Below are 17,021 nucleotides of genomic sequence, written 5' to 3' on the forward strand. Positions count from 1 at the left end.
TGGATTAGCGGCAGTTATATTGATGAGATCTACAAGATTAGATAGTGTCTTAAGTCAATCTCTTTTGAGACATGAAAGAGAGAAGCAAGCAGAGAGACAGAGGGACCTCATACCACCAAGAAAGCAGCACTGGGAGCAGATTGTGTCCTTTGGACCTGAGGTCCCTGCGCTGAGATGCTCCCAGACCAGGGGAAGACTGATGACAAGGACCGTCCTCGAGAGCTGACAGAGAGAAAACCTTCCCCTGGAGCTGACGCCCTGAATTCAGACTTGTAGTCTACTGGACTGTGAGAGAGTAAACTTCTCTTGTTAAAGCCATCCACTTGTGGTACTTCTGTTCAAGCAGCACTAGATGACTGAGACAGGGAGCCTATTCCAGAGGACGGAAAAAGCATCTTTGAATGAATGTAACAGGTCATTTCACGAAGCAACCAGCTCTTCTAGCTCACTCAGTCATCCCACAAATATTCACTGGGCTTTCAATGGATGCAGTCATGGCTCTCAATTACAGAGGAAAAAAAAAAAAGACACAATCTGTTAAATGCTCTGGAGAAAAATAAAGGGAGGTGGGAGAGCCTGGGATGGGAGGAAAGGGATTCCATTTCCAAGATAGCCTTCAGGGAAGGTCTCACTGAAAGGGTGACATTTGAGCAGAAGCCTAAAAAACCCAAGGGAGTAAGTCATGCAGATATCTGTGGAGTGTTCCAGGCAGAGGGAACAGCAAGTGCAAAGGCCCTGAGGCAGGAACACGCACAACTTGTTTCCATTACAACAGCGAGGTCCAGAAGGTCTGCTTGATGGAGTGAGGAGGAGAGTAACGGGAGTTTAAGGGGGAGGTGGAGATGCATCCATGGGAAGGACCTTGGTTTTGATTCAACTTATGACCCCAAATCATCCAAGCTTTAACATAAGGGAATTTGACACCATTCACTATGTGACGAAGGCAAAGTACCTTCTGTATTTGTTTGTTTTGTTTTTACCTCCATCGTGGATCCTCAATCCATTTGTAATGTTTTATTGCTATTATGCTCATTTTTAGAAGAACTGCAGCTCACACACAGGTTTCTCTCTCCAGGTCCGTAGTCAAATTTGAGCCTGGCCTCCATTTCAGAATCTCAGACTGGGTTCTCCCACCTCTCCCTGTAGGTGCAGCCTGGCCCAGAGTCAGAATCTTCGTCTTCTTTCCAGGGCTTTGAACCGGTTCGTCCTGGTTCTAACCTCTGCTGAGAATCTGCATTTCAAACAGGTTCCCAGGTGATGTTCATACTGCTGGTTGTGGACCAGTTTTGAGAACCAGTGGGACACAGTGGTTCTCAAAATCTATTAAATGTAAGAATCACCTGGGGATCTTGTTCAAATTTCAATTCTGATTTGGTATATATTTGGGATGGAAATGCAAATTTCTCAGCAGGAGCTCGAACCAGAATGAACTGGTTCAAAGCCCTGGTTCCTTCCCCAGCTCTTCCAAGGCATAGCTCTGTAATTCACACCAAAATCCCTCTGCTGGAGCCGGCCTAGCATCTCCCAGGCCCTTGTACACACCATCCTTCCTCTCTCCCCAGGGTGTTCACAGCTGCTGTTCCCTCTGCTAGAACACTCTTCCCTTCCATCTGTATTTAGTTATGTCCTGCTACCCCTTCAGAGCTCAGCTCAAACATCATTTCCTCAGAAAGACTGCTTCCTGGTCCCTCTAAATAAAACATTCTTGTTAAACACTCACAGCCCCATGCTCTTCCCTTCAAAGTTCTTATTACACTTGCATTCTTATGTTGATTTGTGTGATTTTTTTTTTTTTAAATCAATGCCTACAGTCAAATGTAAACTCAGATGTATCTGTATCTGTGTTTCCTGTCTCCAGCACTGACACATGCCTGGCACACACAAGAGGTGTCCAGTAAATACTTGTTGAAGAGTAATTGAATAAAAGAATGAATGAGTGCCCCAGGCCTCGCGGTCATTGAGCAGTATTTTTCTAATTTTCTCTATTTTTCAAATAAATACAGTCCTTTCCAAAGATTAGTCCAAAAGCTAATGGACCACAGCTACCACAGCCTCTACCAGACTGAGCCAGTACAGCTAAACGGTGCCTGGCTATCACCACTGACTGCTCTGACTGGGATCACAATAGAGGGTCTTGGACAGAGCTGGAGGATGTAAAACAAAATTCTAACTCACAAAAAAAAAAAAAAAAAAGACCAGATTTACTGGCCTGACAGACTGGAGAAACCCCGGGAGTATGGCCCCCGGACACCCTTTTAGCTCAGTGGTGAAGTCACTCCAGAAGTTACCGTTCAGCCGGGGATTGGACAGCCTCATAAAACGGGACTAATGAGGTACAGCAGTCCAGGGACAAGGACTAGAAGGCAGGAGGGGACAGGAAAGCTGGTGATAGGGAACCCAAGGTTGAGAAGGGATAGTGTTGACATGTCATGGGGTTGTTAACCATTGTCATGGGGCAATATGTGTACTAACTGTTTAACGAAAAACTATTTGTTCTGTAAACCTTCATCTCAGGTAAAAAAAAAAAAAAAAAGAAGAACTATCTATGTGAGATCAAATTGACAACAGCAACAGCAACTCGAAAGGTTTGATGGGAAGCCTAGGGGGCAGTGAGTTGAAGTTAATGGCAATGGAATAATTTGGAAAAGGATAGTGAGAATAGCAGGACAACTGGAAAATGTGATCAATGTCACTGAATTGTACATGTAGAAATTTCTGAAATGCTGTATCTTTGGCTATGTATATTTTCACCAAAAAAAAAAAGGTTCTCCAAGGTCGAGAAGAGAGAGTGTCAACATGTCGCGGGGTTGTTAACCAATGTTGTAAAACTGTATGTGTACTAACTGTTTAATGAGAAACTATCTGTTCTGTAAACCTTCATCTAAAGTACAATAAAAAAAAAAAATGAAATACAGTCCTTCCCACGGCCGGTGCTGAGAAGGAAGGGCTAAGTCACTCCTCCCAACCTCACAGCTCGGCCCTTGAGGGCTTTCCAGAAATAAGATACAGATAAGATGTGCATGTGAACAGCACCAGGCACCCCCACGATATCATCAGCGCCTAGCTGGGGTTGCAGGAAGAACAAGGCAGGGATGCCTGCGTTTTCCAAAGGCTCCTCCTGAAAGCCGTGCCCCCTGGGAGCCTGGCATGATGGGTTGGCTGGCGGAGGCAGGGAACAGCATCCACTCTGCTCTGCCAGGCAGCTGGAACAGAGAAGCTGAGGTGAGGGCGAATCCCTGGAGGCACATCATCTGCTCCAGGCTGTCTTTCCCTCTCCTTGCTCTGCCCTTGCCAGGGATGGAGGGGCTGACCAACTGTCTCTCTGGGAAGGGCCTCATCTGAGGGACAAAACTCAGCCGGAGGTCAGGCAAGGCCAGCCCTCAAGGTCTCTAGAATTCTTGCTCTGACTCCTCAGCTAGCTATCTGTAACTCCTGTACCGTCATAGCTCAGCTTAAACCCATGTCTGCGAGGACACCCTCTGAGGCCCCCAGCGTAGGTTAAAAAACAGCCGCTGATTCCAGCTCACAGCAACCCCGCGTGTGTCAGAGCAGAACTGTATTCCATGCAGTTTTCAGAAGCAGATCACCAGGTCTTTCTTCCAAGGCACCTCTGGGTGGACTCAAAGTTCCAACCTTTCAGTTATCAGCCAATCGCATTAACCATTTGCACCCCCCAGGGACTCTGCAGAATAGGTTACAACCCCTGTGACATGCTCCCATAGCTTCCTGGACCTCTTCATGAATCTTTCACAGCCGTCCCCCATGGACTAGAAGCTCTGCTGAGCAGGGACCCCATCTGTCTAGCTCACAGTCATAGCCCCGCTGCCTCCACAGAATCTGACCTATAGATGGTGCTCAGTAAAAATCTGCTGACTGAATGTCACTGGCAGCGAGGAACCCACAGCTGACAGGACTGTGTGGCAGAGGCTGACCCACACCGGAGCAGGCCCTATAAGTGGGAACACCTACTGGCACATAGTAGGCATGCAGTTCGGGTGTGTTGACTCTCAGCTGGCATCTGAAAAACCACCAGGTATTTGGGGACCCCAGAGGAGGCCATCAGGCCCCAGCCGTGGGGCACAGTCACAGAGGGCCATTCTGCCAGCTTTTAATCACTTAAACACGGCTGTCATCACTCTGCAAGCGAGTATGAGAAGGAGTGTGTTTGTGTGTATGCTCTATTTTAAACTAATAAGAAGCATCTCCGTGCCAACCAATTTCTCCCCCACGTATTACACGCGAGGCACTGTCTAGGCGCTCGTATTCTGTTTATAAAGCGTGGATAACACTTCTAAACGCATCAGCTCATTTGATCTTCTCCACAGCCCTGAAGGAGGCAGTGCTACCCCCATTTTACTGATGAGGACAGTGAGGCTAGCTTTTAAGGTAGCCACTCCATCCCCTTAGCATACCGCAGTCTCATTAAGCATGACCTCCAGAACCCACGGTCCTACGTCTTACACTGAGCTACGCAGGCAGAGCCAGAGCATGAGGTCTGAGGTGGGAAGTGGGGAGACAGAGAAAGAAGGGACCAGAGAAGCTAGCAACTAGAGCCCCAGCACAGCTGTGCTGGAAGGAGCACTAGACCTAGAGCCCCAGGGCACCCAGCTGTGTGACCTCTCTGAGCCTACTTTGCCTCTTGGGTGTGTGGTGGTGACACGGTGAAATACAGGGTGAGCGCTCCCTGCCCAGGCCCAGCACAGCACAGTGGAGGAGACTCCGCTGTGTGTGGCCTCTGCCCGTGGTCTTCCACAGCTCTCCAGAAACCACAGAGCTCGGGAAGAAAACCTTCTCCTACCTTTACCTTCGCTAGCTGTGGCAGCCTAGCTCTGCCTCCCCGGATGCAGCTCCACCACGGCCAGGCCAGGATGCCAGAGCCAGGACTGTATGGAAAAAGAATGCTGGAGAAGTTCCCCGTGCCCCTGCCAGCAGCTACAGGCATCCCCCGGAGTAGAGCCTGGGCCCAAGCTCTCCTTCCATCCTTCCTTTCCAAATCCAGTGGAAATGACTTTTTAAAGTATTCCAGGAGACAGATGTCCAGTTTGGAAGGAGACGTCCCTGACAGTTTGGAAGTCCGCAGGAGTTAGCGGTGCCCATCTCTTTGCCACTGAGAGGCTGTAATGAACCGGGTGCCTTCCCAAGAAAAACTCTGGCAGTGCAAGATACAAAGTTACTTTTCCCGGGAAGAGGCTCCAGAGAATGCTACAGAATTCCACCGAGCTTCCTGGCTTTCCTCCAGAATGGTACTCGGCACGTGGGGAGGCCCCCATGGACTGCTGCCCACTCGGAGTCTAGCGATCTCCTCCCAGGGCTGGGAGAGGCTGAGTGCCAGAGGGGGTCTGGCTTCCTGCACTGCGAGGAAAGGGGCCGTCTTCACGGCAGCAGAGCAAGCCATCCCACTGCTACCCTGGCCACGGGGGCAACAGTGTTCTTGAGCTCTGCCCCAACAGAGCTCTCCTGCTTGTTCTGTTCCTGTGGCCTCAGGGCAAATATTCCTCTTGGAGACTGGAGGATTCAGAAGGGCCCCTCTCCGCAGCTTTCCCAGGCCCCCGCATCTAAATAAGGGAGGCCTAGCTGTCCTACCACCTCTAGGAAACCTTTCTAAACTTGGTTTAGACCACACACCTTAGCACTTCCAGCCCATAGAGTCAGAAGAGCAGACCTGGAAGGGACCTTGCAGATAATCTAGCCTAACCTCCCCACTGTATAAATGAGGAAGCTGAGACCCAAGGAAATTAAGCGAACTGTCAAAGGTCTCACAGCCTGTTCTCCGCCTGCTGTGCATTAGTTCAGTTTCCCCCACAAGATAATAGGGCTCTGAGTCCCACGTGACATACTAAAAACCAGTGGCCATCGAGTTGACTCCGACTCCTGGCAACCCCAAGTACGTCAGAGTACAACTGTGCTCCAAAGAAGTTTCTTTTTTTCCTTTTTTTTCGTTGCAGTTTTCAGATATTTAGAAATGCTCGGTGAGTATTTACCCGGTTCCCTGGGTAAATATCGGTTACCAGTTGTTGTCGAGTTGGGACTTCAACTCATAGTGACCCCATATGTGTCAGAGTATAATTGTGCTCCATAGGGTTTTCTTTTTTCAATTTATTATCATTTTTGTTGTTGTGCAGAATATACATAGCAGAACTTATACCAATTAAACAATTGCTCCTTGCATAATTCGTGACAGTGATTACATTCTTCAAGTTGTGCAACCATCATCACCCTCCTTTTCTGAGTTGTTCTTCCCCCATTAACAGAAACTCACTGTCCCCGAAGTTTCCTATCTAATCTTTTGAGTTGCTGTTGTCAGTAAGATCCCATATATGTAGTTTTTAAAAGAGCACAATGCTCACGGTAGACATCATTTACTAATTAAGCTATACTATTGTTTGGTTTTAAGAAGACTTCAGGGGCTATATTTGGTTTAAAGTTTAAAAATTATCTCAGAGTAATAGTTTCTGGGGTTTATCCAGCCCCAATGACTCCATAAAGTCTGGATTCCATGAAAATTTGAAATTCTGGTCTGCGTTTTCCCCCTTTTGATCAGGATTCTTCTATAGAATCTCTGATCAAAACATTCAGTAATGGTAGCTGGACACCCTCCAGTTCTTCTGGTCTCATGGCAAAGGAGGCAGTTGCTCATGGAGGCAATTAGCCACGCATTCCGTTTTGCTTCAAAAGATTTTCAGTTGTTGATTTTTTGGAAGTAGATTGCCAGGCCTTTCTTCCCAGAAGCTTCTGGGTGGACTAGAACTTCTAACTTTTCCGGAAGTAGCCAAGTATGTTAACGATTTGCACCACCCAGAGACCCATAGCACACTGTTATTGTGTGCCATCAAGTTGATTTCAATTCACAGTGGCCCTATAGGACAGAGTAGAACTGCCTTATATGATTTCCTAGGCTGAAATCTTTACGGGAGCAGATTGCCAAGCCTTTTCTTCTGCGGAGTGGCTGATGGGTTCAAACCCCGGACTTTTCGGTTAGCAGCCGAGTGCTTGACCATTGTGCCACCAGGGCTCCTTACAGAGAACACTAACTCGTTGCCATAGAGTTGATTCCAACTCATAGCAACCCTGTAGGACAGAGTAGAACTGCCCCATAGGGTTTCCAAGGCTATAAATCTTTAGAGAAGCAGATGGTCACGTTTTTCTCTCCTGAAGCAGCTGGTAGGTTTGAACAACCAAACTTTCGGTTGGTTTCGCAGCTGAGTGCTTAACTACTGCGCCACCAGGGCTCCTATACATAGCACACTAAAAAAAAAAACACAAAGCAAATCTGTTGCTGTCCAGTCCATGCTGACTCATAGTGACCCTATAGGACAGAGTAGAACTGCCTCACAGGGATTCCAAGGAGGGACTGGGGGATTCAAACAGCCGTCCTTTTGATGGGCAGCCAAGTTCCTACCAGGGCTCCACGTAGGACACCACTGGGCAGTAATTAAACAGTGCGCTCGGGCCAGGCTTGTTGACCGCTGGATGGATCCACAGGGAGGGCTCGCGTCTGGGGTCTCTCTGAGCTGTCTGCCTGCCTCTGACCTGGACCCAGAACTAACAATCTTCAGAGAAGATGGTCTCATCTGAGAAATGGGCAGGAATGTCTCCTTAAGAGGGACCTTTTGGTAGTCCATGCTGTACTCCCAAGGCCTGACACAGGCCTTGGACTAGAGTTGTGTTCAGTAAAAAGGCACTGATTGAGTGACAACAGTGAGAGGGACCTCTGGGTGGGGCCTGCCCCCCGCCCCAGACCCATTGTGCGACCGTGGGGCGGAGGGAGAGTGCCCTGCCCCTCGCCCAGCTGGACCTAGACAGGTCCTCCCAGTAACAGGCTAAATGTCCCTTGGTGTCAGTCAGGATTCTGAGCTGGTGGACCATGGGTGTGCGCCCCCAAGGGCATCTCTTCATGGGGCTCCCAGTTCAGCTTACGGCCTGGGCTGGCAGATGGAGGGCAAAGGCCACACTGCTGCTCTGCCCCCCACCCCCACCTTCATCACCGTCACTACACCTCTCGGCCCCCAAGTCTACCTCTGCCACTTGGAGCTGTCTGGCCCAGCCACCGCCTGTGATGGAAGGGTTTGTGGAAGTGAAAAAATAGCACTTCTTCTAGGTTTTGGTTTCCATAACAGCCAGTAGCTCTCCCAGGTATTTGCCAAACATAGGTACGGGTAACGGGGTGGGGGAGAAATTTCAGATTATTGCTTGAAAGAAATTCTCAGGAGAGGAATGGGCGGAGTCTGGGGCAAAGCACCTCTCTGAGCTCAGCAAGGCTCTTGCTTTGTCTCCAAAAGGCCAAAGAAAGAACCATCATTGTCAAAGGTAGACCTGGGCTACCCTAACTAACGCGCTCCATCGCGTGAATTGGCAGATACATCTGTGCCCTCTTCCTGGACCTCCCAAGCCCCTCTCTCAGCCTCAGTTCTGCTCATTTGTAAAATGGTATAACAACACCCATTCTACCTACTCCACAAAGCTGTGAGGATCAGTGAGAGCCTGCGTGAGGGCGTGCTTCGTCAGGAAATAAAGCTAATATTCACCAGGAGCTCACCTGGTGCCAGGCACTTCTACATATTTTCTTTCAGAGTTTTCACAGCAGACCTACGTGCTCAGTGTTAGTATTATCCTCATTTGATAGCTGAGAAAACTGAGACTCAGAGAGATTAGGTGAGATGCCCAGGGACACACAGCTTCTTAGTAGTGGAAGCAGGATCAGAACCCAGAATCTGACTCCAAAGCCTGTGTTCTTTCTTGCCAACACCAGGCTGCCTAAGCAAAAGAAGCAAATGTTGATTATTATAAGGAGGCCAGTGGGTCTCCAGACTGCAAAGACTGGCCTCCCGGGGCTAACTGCTATTGCTAGGATGCATCCATGTTCCCCGGGGAGACCATCAAGGAACCAAAGCCCCATCTCTCCGTGTCCTTGAGACCGTAAAACACAAGTCAACCCAGGGACCAGGCACTGGCCATCCGCCTTTGTTAGGATTCTCTGCTTGCTGTTTGCTGGGGTTGTCTCAACGACCACTACGTATGAAGCAATCCAGTTGGTGGTGGGTGGTGTTGTTGTCGTTAGGTGTCATCGAGTCAGTCCTGACTCATAGCGACCCCACGTACAGCAGAATGAAACACTGCCCAGTCCTGCACCATCCTCACAGCCGTTGCTATACTTGAGCCTATCACTGCAAACAGAATCATGGAACTTTGCGCAGAAGGGGACCTCTGAGGGCAAGTGCCAGCCCTTCATTGGATGAGTGAGGAGAAAACTGATACCTAGAGAAGGTAAGTCACTTGTGGAAGGTCACACAGGGTCTAGAGTAGACTCCATTGTCCTCTGACTTCTAGTACAGACCCCTGTTCCTTCCACCGTCCCAGCCACACTGACGTCTGTTCGGCTTCATGGACCCTGAGAGAGCAGAGGGCTAGATGTGGGGCCGATAGTCTCTGCTCTCTTGGCTTAGGAAAAGCAGGGAGACTGGGTGACATAGTTGTGTTGTAACCGGGGGGAAGTTAGTTTGTTTGCTTTGTACTCTAAATCAGTAGCCTAAGTTGTACCCATTGAGACGTCAACACAGAAAAGCCCTTCCAGAAACCTCTCAATGTGTAGAAGAAGCCAATCCCCAACAGGAAGCCCTAGGTTGTACTCCTGAAGCAATGACAGCCCACTGTGGCCACTCAGAAGTCAGAGGGGGATGAGATCTTCATTCTAGTTCAAGCTGCTCCCCAGTAATCCCTGATGACAGCACCAGAGCACCCTGACCTGCCAAGTCTCACGTTTCATCCCTCCCCCTGCAGCCCAGCTCTGCTGGCCCTCCCTCTCCCTCCTCTAACTGAGCTTGCCTGTCTCAGAAGTGGCCCTGTTTAACTCCACTCTGTTCTGATTACTGGGCACCATCCGGCTCTACTTTTGCCTCTTTCCTGTAACAACTGGTTCGTTCCTTTCTTCATGTCACCTCTGTGTGTCTGTATGTCATTCCCGTGCATTTGTGTGTTGGGCTCGTCCACCACCACCTTCCCTGAGGGCAGGGCCCCTGGATCTCTCCTTTCTCACGGCCCCTGGCCTGCTCTGCACACAGTGGGCAGCACCCAGGCCACAGTGTGGACTGGCCGTTTGCTCAGGGTTTGGTGATGGTGTCAGTGACCTAAGGAAAGGCCCAAACCACATCCTATGGAAGCACAAAGGAAAGGAGAAGTTGGATAATCCACTAACTGGATCATCAGTTCCAAAATAGCATGGAGGAGGAGAGTCAACCAAGATGGCGTCCACTCTGTGCCTGGCACAGTGCTAGGTCCTTTACAAAGGCTCTCTCCACTTGACCTTCACCACAATCCTAAGAGCTAGGTACTCGCATTTCCCAATGTACAGATGGGGAACTGGGATCAAAGATGTCAAGCAACTTGTCTAAATTCATGCAATTAGTAAACAGCAGAACTAGGCTCCAAATGCAGTTTTCTCAGATGTTAGCAACACCTATAGCCTTTCCAGTACACCCACAGCAAGGAAGCGCCTTGAGGACGACTCATGGCTACATGTATCTGCTTTACTTGTTTTTGCTGCTGTATCCTCAGCACCTAGGACTGTGTCAGGAACATAGAAGACACTCTACACCTATTTGCTGACTGAAGGAACAAAGGAATGAATGAATACCACGCTGTGGCTCCCAGAGGACATACTTTCTGGTCTGTTTTTTTTTTTTTTTTTTGCTTCCATAGGACATGGTTTGGGCCTTTCCTTAGGTCACTGACACCATCACCAAACCCTGAACCAACGGCCAGTCCGCACTGTGGCCTGGGTGCTGCTCGCTGTGTGCAGAGCAGGGCAGGGGACGTGAGGGAAGGTGGTGGTGGACAAGCCCAGCACACAAATGCATGGAAAGTGGCACTGGCTGCCTCTCCCCAGCAGGACAGGACAAGGACCATGAAGCCAGGTTCCTGGGGTCTGCCTGCAGGAAATTTGGAGCAGCTCTTTGCTCCCTCTTTTCACCCAGACAAATACCCGATGGCTGGGTTTACTAGGAATGGGATGGGGGTGGGAGTGAAGGAAAAGCTGAACACAGAAGAGTAAGTCCTGATAGGGAGGGTGATTTAAAAGCATTCTTGTTGCTCTGTGACCTGCTGGTTCTGCGACCACTCTCTGGCCCCTCTGGATGGGCCCCTTCCCCCAGCCTCCCTCATCACGCACTGACACCCCCACTAACTCACTCGACTGAGCCATACCGAAATTGGCCACGTTCTTATTAAGCAGAGAAAGGAACAGCTACGCCACCCAGTCCGGCCCCATCCGAACCCTCAGGAGTCTGCCGCGGGCCCCAGGGCCAGCTGCTTTTCTCCACATTCCAGCCAAAAATAATACGAGAACCAAGCTGTTTGGTGGAGGCTTAATCTAATCTTCATGACTTCGGTTTTAAAATATCCTGCCTGGTTTAGGGTTTCTTATTACACGCAGGGATGTGTTTTTAGTGAGATAGGTCTTAGCAGAAACGTCCTTCTTGTAATTAGAAACCCAGACAGGCAGGCCAGCCGGGAGGCATCCAAGCCAACCAGCAGATCCCCCTGAAGACAACACATTTGCAGCGAGTCCCGGTCGGGCTTCTCTTTCCGGCGTGAGATGAGCTGAGCTGCCTGAGCGCTTGCTTCTCCTCACTCCTGGAGGTTCTGGGACCGAGGAAAGGCCCAAGGTCTATTAGAAGGCCTGTCTCCCCCACTTGCCATGCATCGTCTCAGCAAAACTGAAGCTTTTTCTACCCCCACTGCATGTCTATGACCACCCACGCCAGGCACCCGTTCCCCTTCCAATCAAAATGGAAACTGAGATGTGCCCTGCAGCTAGATGAACATGTGGACGGAAACCTGACCTAAGGACTCGCCATGGACCAGCGAGAAGTAAAGAAACCCATTCCAAGGGGCTACGTGTGCAGTATCAGGGGTAGCTTTTAAAAATCAGGCACTGGAATGAGAGAAGGCTACGTATAAATGCAGTATACACTTTTGTGTAAGTGCTCGGTGTAACTATTTGGGCTTTCTGGCCCAGAATCTGCTTTAATCTGCCAGCACAAAGACTGCTAAGCAAGGTTCAGGCTGTGGCGAGCTCCAGCGCAGCCCCCATCCCTGCGACCTGCCTAAATGTCAGTCAGGGTGCAGGCCTCCCCAGTGACAGGAAGAAAAGGGGCAGAGTTTCCAGTAAGTCCGATTCCACGTTCATGTGTTGTAGGAAATCTATTCCAGGGAGCATCGTTGGGAATAAGCAGGCGGGCTCCGCACCTCAGCCTTAATTGCCCCTCCTGATAGAGTGTACGTGGTTTTTGGAATCCAGCAGGGTATCCCAATTCAAGGATGCAAAGAACAGCAAGAGTTCAGCCCCTCACCAAAGTGAGAACTCCTTAGGGTTGTGGGGTGAGGCTCTGGGGCCAGGCAAAGAAAGAAAACGCACCCAAAAGTGTGACTTTGCTGCCAGAAGCCTTCTGCCTCCTACGTCCTTTAGGGTGAACCCTGTGCAGGACTCTGCCTTGTCCTTTACTCCTCACAGCCTAACAAGGAATGTGTGTGACGGATTCATCCCATTTCACAGATGAAGAAACCAAGGTTCAGAAGCTGAAGGTCTGGTGGAGCAAGGCAGTAACATTGTATATAACGGCCAAGCCCCCAGATTTCAGCCCATACACTAGCTCAGGGTGCGGATCCGCCAACCCTGTGTCCTGGCCACTTCCCACCAGGTATTAGATTTAATTAAATTAGCAGATCCCCTCTGCAGCACAGCCTGGCCATACAGCCTGGACAGAGCCCAGTGAGTGCAGCTCCTGCTAAATTCTGCGTCTCAGTATAACTCAGTCTGCGATAAGCCACGGATCTCACGTGAAGTGCTTTATGCAAAGTGCGGCATGTTGGCTGGCATTGGCGCTAACGGTGGCTCTTGATTTCATTTTCCATACAACTTCCTCCGTTTTTCTCGGGTGTTATCATTTTCGCCCTCCCAATACTCTGATCTGCATTTTGTTTGATCCAGACACTTTGCTTCACACGCCGTCACCTCTGGCAATTGCATCCCACATTTATATATATCTGAGAGCGTCACAGCCCTTGTGCCACACGGCATAGGAAACGGGAAACTTATAACAGCATTTCTCACCTTCCTCGAGCTAATTTAGGAAATGTGCTCCAGATTCAGTAAATCAGGAACAAAAGTCTGGAATTGGAGATAGAATTTCAGAAGGGGGGGGGTTAAATAAATAGCAAGGAAATCTTGCAACACGTTGGATGGAAGCCTATAAATTTTATAGGTTGTTTCTTTAATAAAAACAAATTCAGTTTTTAACCACACAGTATTATTAAGCCACTAACAGTTAAAAATCTAATTTGCCCCTGCTCTGCTGCTGTTGGGAAACCCTGGTGGCATAGTGGTTAAGTGCTACGGGTACTAACCAAAAGGTCGGCAGTTCAAATCCACCAGCCACTCCTTGGAAACTCTATGGGGCAGTTCTACTCTGTCCTATAGGGTCCCTATGAGTTGGAATCGACTTGACGGCAACGGGTTTTTTGTTGTTTTTATTTTTTTTTTCTTTCTGCTGCTGCTGTTTCGGTTGCACACTGCATTCATGCGGAATAAGGAAGTCAGGTTGGTCAGCGTGGGCTTGTCCCTAAAGCAGGCTAACAGACACCCCTTTAAAACCCTGCCTTTTAGCTTTCTAGGCATGCCTTGGTCTCTAATGAGTTGCAGCCCCAGGTTGAAGATGGACACAGCGGAAAGAAATTTAACACACAGTCTGGTGCCCCCATAAACATCAAGGCAAGGGAGAGAAGGTATGTTTCCAGTTACGCTAGAACTCCGTGAATCCAGGATTCTCCACTCACAGGACAGTAATTATCCTTATTTCATCACTAACTTACTTCAAATGTGTTTATACAATTTATTGCTACTGAACTTCCAGGCAACTGGTGTAGAGTTAATGAAAGCCAGCTTGGAGAAGCTTTGAGCTTTGAACAAGTAACCACATTTTAAATGGTTCTGACATGCGGTCAAAGCCACAACCCAGCCCCACTGTAGTTTCTGTGTGAGGACCTGGTTCAAAAACCTGTCATGTCACCTTTTGTGCCAAATAGATGGAAAAAGAAAACAGAGCTGAAGAACAGCCGGCCATGTGCCTTCCCAAGGTTCCCGGCTTTTCTTCCGGCCATTTTAACACTTTTATCTTCCTATATGCAAGGTAAAGCCCCTCCTCAAATCCCCGAGTAAATATTTTAGTTGCTGTTTGGACTGGCACTGGGTTTGGAACACTGAAATCCGGTTTGGGTTTAACTGAACAAGGTCGGGCCTACATATTAGGAATGGGGGTGGGAGGAGCACGGGTGACGCACCCAGCAACATGTAAACCAACAGACTCAGTGCAAGCCTAAGGGGCAATAGAGGAACGTACAGATGAAATTGGGCTGGAAAAGAGGTGAATGCATCTTTCTGGATTACTGGGACACTGACTTTTATTAAATCCTCATTGTCACACGGCCTCACCCTCCCAGCTGCGTCCATGTGGGAACTCCAGCAAGCTCCCTCTTTCTAAACAGGCCCATTTTGGAAGAGTAAAGGGGTGGTTCGGGACGTGCCACTGCCACATAATAAAAGCCCGCTTTTAAAAGCAGCACTTTCATTAACTTAAAGCAATCTATAGACTTAAAAGCAGAGAGCAGTAAACTCCCAGAGAGGATCATAAAACAGCCAGTCGCGAGTTGGGTACACTCCAGTGCAATTTGCACGAGGCATTTGACTGGGAGCGGCGGCCGAGCCCATGTCCCTCCAGTAACCCCCTGCCCCTAAGCCTGAGCAGCTTCTTTTTCTCGCGGCTTTCTCTCCTTTCGCGCTCACAAAGGGGAGGCGGTGACAGGGGAGCCTCCTAGGGTCACGGCTCCCTCCCCCCTCGGGCTCTCGGCGGGAGAAGGGGGCGCACGAATTCCAAGCCTGCGAAACAACAGCCCTAAAGCTCCGCCGCCGCGACGATCGCGACTCCCGGGGCCGCCGCGGCCATGCGTGGGTCCCGCGTCTTCTGCGTCCCGGAAGGGCTATCTGGCTGGCCAACCGAGGGGTGTCCGGGGCAGGGAGGGTGGGTTCCAAATTGTACGGAGGGAATTTCAAACCTTCCTCCTTCCTCCCACCCTACTCTGTCTCCCCAGTTGATCAGAGGGATACCTCCTTCCCGGGTCGAGACCTCTCTCCCACTCCCGAGCTAGGCCCGAGCTAGGGGGTTGCGGCTCGAATGGGAGACAGCCAGTCCACAAACGGGAGATCCCCCTTCGCCAGAGGTCCTGGGGCCTTGGGAAGGCCAGAATGGCGCAGTGAACGGAAGGGCAAAGGGCTGGGGCTTTGGGGATACATCGTGCTGTGTGTGAACCATCGTTTTCTCCGATTGGGGTGGGGGAAGTAGCCTAAATCTGCCTAAAATGCGAGGCTCCTGACTTCCACCAGTTGGAGAGCATTTGAAATCCAAAAAGTCAGCAACACGTTGGAGGAGTCCTGAAACAAGTGGGCTGAGGGTAAGAAGCCGGAGCTCCCGCACCCCCAGGCGGAGCATCGCACCGCGGCCGTGCGTATGAGCGTCCCCGCAGGGCCGAGGGAAGCGCAGGCAGCGCCTGCCGGCGAAGAGGCGGCGGCTCCGGTCAGGGCGCCCAAGTTCGAGCCCGCCCTGCCTCGGGCAAGAAGCTGGAACTCGCTGCTAGCGCCACCCGAGCGCAGGCCGCAGCCCCAGGGGGCCACCGGCCCCCTCCCACCGCGCCGCGCCCGCAGCCCCCAAGCGGCTCCCGAAGCCCGCCGAGCTGCAGTCGGATCCTAGGATCCACTCCGAGTCCTTCCAGCTGCCCTGTCACTCGCCCACAACGTCCCTTGTATTTGCCAGCTTCCTGGAATCTTTCTCCTAAAACTGGGTCCCGCGCGCCCTAAACCCTCTCTTCCTACAGATCCACTTTCAGGGAGAAGCAGCAGGAATTCGGGGCTTGCCGGCAACGACTCGGATCAACTACTTTCGTCGTCTCCTGTAACGCCTTCCCACCCACGGAGCGTCAGAACCCGCGCGCGCGACCCTCCCCAAATTACAACTGCCTTAACCTCGATAAAGAGCCTTGATCCAGTGGCCGAATCCTAAAAACGCAACCCGTTCCTCCGATTCCAGCTTCAGATCTGAGCCCGGGTGTCCGACTCCTACCTCCAGCCCCTGCTCTGGCCGGGCTGTGGATTCGATCTCTAAATTACCCAGCGACCCTTCAATTCCGTTTCTGAAAGCAGCCCGAATCCTATATCCCAAACTCTATCCTGGCCCTAAAGTCTAGCTCTAATTCAGGGCTGATCCACAACCCGCCGTCGCCATTCCCAGCCCGGGTCTCCCCACCGCGCAGGAACCCCGGGTTCTCCTCTTAACAGCCCGCGGAAAGGGCGGCCTGCTTCCCTCATTTCTTCCTGGGGGCCGGGAGCCGAGAGAGAAAGAAATGCAAACTTTGCGCGGCGGACCCGGGACCCTGCCCCATCCCCCTCAGCTCTCTTCTCTTGGGGTGCTTTTCGCCCCTGTTTTACGAACTCATCCCCTAGTTCTCGAGCCAGGAGGGCTCCCGATTTCCAAGCCTCAGGCACGGGCCCCTCCACCTCCCCCACCTCACCAAAGCCCCCCAACAATCCGCGGAAAGCCAGTGACCCTACAGATTCTCGCTCCTCCCAGGGCGAGCGTCCCTGAGCGTGGCTCCTCAGAACCTTGCTTCTCCGCCCTACAGCTCGCTGGCCCGGGTTTCGCTGATCCGCCCGCAACCCCCTACTCGCCCCGGCTCGCCAGGCTCAGCCGGCCGCGCCCCCTAGACTCCTATCACCCGGCCCCAGCCTGGGGGCTGCTCCCGCTTGCAGCCGCTCGAAGGCAGCTCCAGGCTAGTGGCGCCGAGTAAGCGCCGACCCCAAGGACGCCCGAAGCCGAGAGGAAGCCAAGCTGGAGCGGGCGGTTCCCAGCCTCGCCCGCGGAGCGCCCAACCCGAGCCGCCTCAACCCAGGCTCGGAGCTCCGACCGCGCGCCGCCCCT

At 51.1% G+C, this 17,021-nt stretch overlaps 1 protein-coding gene across 2 annotated transcripts in view; it reads right to left on the reverse strand.

Moving 5' to 3' along the window:
- The window catches only part of PKNOX2 (PBX/knotted 1 homeobox 2), a 349,742-nt gene that overhangs the window by 332,092 nt on the left and 629 nt on the right, over positions 1 to 17,021 (reverse strand). The window lies entirely within an intron of this gene.

The sequence above is a fragment of the Trichechus manatus genome, unplaced genomic scaffold, assembly GCF_000243295.1.
Source record: "Trichechus manatus latirostris isolate Lorelei unplaced genomic scaffold, TriManLat1.0 scaffold00064, whole genome shotgun sequence".
Classification (NCBI taxonomy): Eukaryota; Metazoa; Chordata; class Mammalia; order Sirenia; family Trichechidae; genus Trichechus; species Trichechus manatus.